Here is a 3,158-nt window from a genome sequence, read left to right as displayed (position 1 = left end):
AGAAAAAAAAAAAAAACTATCCCCATCAACAGCCTGAAAAACCCTATCAGTCAAACATGAAATCAGCTACATAAATGGCAAAACATGTTACAGTTGTAATAGTTCTCCAACAAATGTTTCATCAAAATTAGAAGAGCAAAGGCAAATGCTGAGTACTTTGGTACAACCCAGTTGATGATGACCCTTGAGTCAAAATCTTTTCTATCCAGCTGGAGTTTTGCTTTTCTGTCCACATGCACTATAACATTATACCCAGTCAACATGTCACTCAAGTGTAAAGCAACAGCCCAAATGTCTTTAACGGCAACAACTAACACTTGTACGATTCTAGTTTCCTTGCTACACATAGTTCTCTTCTTTACTCATTTAACATTCAGCTATGGTGGGCTATGGCTTCTTCCTTGATAACTACAATTTTATTAGAAAGTGGGATCAAGAGTCTCCTTTTCTTCTTGGTGGGTTCTCATTTATCATACTTCTCTAACAGTTTTCATGCATTTCTCAACCTTTCTCTCTCGCTCCTTCAATCTTCTTTTTTCTTCTGTTCACATATCTCCCTTCCTAACAATGCTCCTTTCCTCATCGGACTCAGGATTTCTGGGGGAGGTTGGTTAGGATGCACTAGTGTACCAGGGGTCACGAAATGCTCTCAGGGCTAAGGGTAGGGTGTGCACAGGCCCCTCCTATCATTTGGTAACACTGTGCCCATGAGGACTACTTTGCAAGGTTCAAAATATCTGCTCTCTGCGGCTCCCTAAACCCAGTTTTAGTTTTCACCTGACTAACTAGCTGGCAACATCAGGAGTCACTTACTCTTTGCCTTCCTGAAGTAATTCTTTTGCTCCTGGGCTGACCTCATATTGCACCACTTTGATTCCCTATATGTCCTCCTGCTGTTCATCCTCTAGGGGTTGGAATTCTCCAAAGTTCCTGTCTCAATCTTCCATTTGCTATACAATTCTCTATAATGACCTAGCCTACTCGAACAACTGACCATCTGTTTGTTGACAATTCCCAAATCTCTGTTCCCTGGGTAGAACTTGACTCCACATCCAGATATCCAACTGACCTCTAATCCAACCACCAAACCCCATCCCTTATGGCAGAAAAGGAAGCAGAACTAAAGAGCTTCTTGATGAAAGTGAAAGAGGAAAGTGAAAAAGTTAGCTTAAAGCTCAACATTCAGAAAATTAACATCATGGCATCCGGTCCCATCACTTCATGGCAAAAAGACAGGGAAACAGTGGCTGACTTAATATTTTGGGGCTCCAAAATCACTGCAGATGGTGACTGCAGCCATGAAATTAAAAGACGCTTACTCCTTGGAAGAAAGGTTATGACCAACCTAGACAGCGTATTAAAAAGCAGAGACATTACTTGACCAACAAAGGTCCATCTAGTGAAGGCTGTGGTTTTTCCAGTAGTCATGTATGGATGTGAGAGTTGGACTATAAAGAAAGCTGAGCAGCAAAGAACTGATGCTTTTGAACTGTGGTGTTGGAGAAGACTGTTGAGAGTCCCTTGCACTGAAAGGAGATCAAACCCGTCAGTCCTAAAGGAAATCAGTCCTGAATATTCATTGGAAGGACTGATGCTGAAGCTGAAACTCTAGTACTTTGGCCACCTGATGTGAAGAACTGACCCACTGGAAAAGACCCTGATGCTGGGAAAGATTGAAGGCAGGAGGAGAAGAGGATGACAGAGGATGAGATGGTTGAATGGCATCACTGACTCAATGGACATGAGTTTGGGTAAACTCCAGAGGTTGGTGATAGACAGGGAGGCCTGCTGTGCTGCGATCCATGGGGTCACAAAGAGTCGGACACGACTGAGCGACTGAACTGAACTGAACTGAAACCCCATCCACTGTGCCCAAACCAGCTCCTCCCATGCTCCCTCTATCCACCTAGCTTCCTTGGCCAGAAACCTGCACATCTTTCTCAAATCCCTCTGTCCTTAGTTTCCCACATCTAAACAATCAAAAAGTCAAATGGATTCTATGCCCTGTTAGCCTCTCTGGAAGCTGTGCCTTCCTTTTTAGGAAGTAGAACACAGTGGAAAGAGCATGGCCTTTAGGGTTGGGCAGACCTGGGTCAAAATCCTGTCTTTGTTACTTATTGGCTATGTGATTTCAGGCAACTCTCTCTTAATTTACCCAAGGTTTAATTTCCTTATCTACAAAATGGGAATAATAGCCTACTTTGGGGAGTTGTGAGGATTAGAAACAATGATGTAGATACCTAGCGCTGTGCTTGTCCCATGGTAACACTGAATGGCAGTATTCATCATAATGATAATTATTATTTCGGGCTTCTCTGTTATTGCTCTAATCTAGGACATCATCTTCTCTCTCCTGGACTATTGCATCAGTCTCCTCACTGAACTCTCTGCCTTCATTCTCCATCACCACCCCCTGAAATCTGCTTTTCACAGTTGTTGGGGAGATTTTTCTAAAATGCAAATCTGATCTTGCCTACTTAAAACTCTTCTCTCCCCTGTCCCACCTACCTTTTGCTTCACCCACTCTCACGGGTCTCTAAGCATCACTGTGTTCTGCTGGGTTTCATTCAAGCAGGTACCTCTGCCTCTGCCTGAACATCTTTCTCCCCCTCCCCTCACTCTTTTCTGGAAGATCCTCACCTTTCACACCATTGCCAGTGTCTGCCACCCCTCCATGGATGTCTGTTTATTTGGAGTTCAACTACAAGCTCCTTGAGGGTAGGGAGCAGCTCTGATGTTTCTTTGTGGCCCCTGTCTGCCAGCACAGGGCTTGGTGTAGAGAAGGAACAAACAGAATATCTGCAGAGACTTGCCCAAGGTCCCAGAATGGTTCAGCAGCAAGGCCAAGGCTTAAACCTAGGCCCCTTGTCTTCCTACCCAGGGCTCTTTCTTCTAGGCACGTCATTTTGCCTCAGCAGAGAGAATAGCCCAGGGCTGACAGCTTGGGATGGGGGATCTCCCCCTGGGAGGACAGCAGGATATCCAAGGCCACCACACACCCATCTCAGTGCTGCACCCGACTGTGGGGGAAGGATAAAATTATCCACTGCCCACGCCCTCTATCTCCCCATCCGACATGACTGGAGATAAAAAATGAGCGACACAAAATCCAATCTTCCTCGGTGCAGAGGCTGGCGGGAGAGCGGCGGGGGGGGGGC

Source organism: Bison bison, unplaced genomic scaffold, assembly GCF_000754665.1.
Source record: "Bison bison bison isolate TAMUID 2011002044 unplaced genomic scaffold, Bison_UMD1.0 scf7180017864251, whole genome shotgun sequence".
Taxonomy (NCBI): domain Eukaryota; kingdom Metazoa; phylum Chordata; class Mammalia; order Artiodactyla; family Bovidae; genus Bison; species Bison bison.
The sequence above is the reverse complement of the archived record's forward strand: the minus strand, read 5'-3'. Positions refer to the sequence as shown.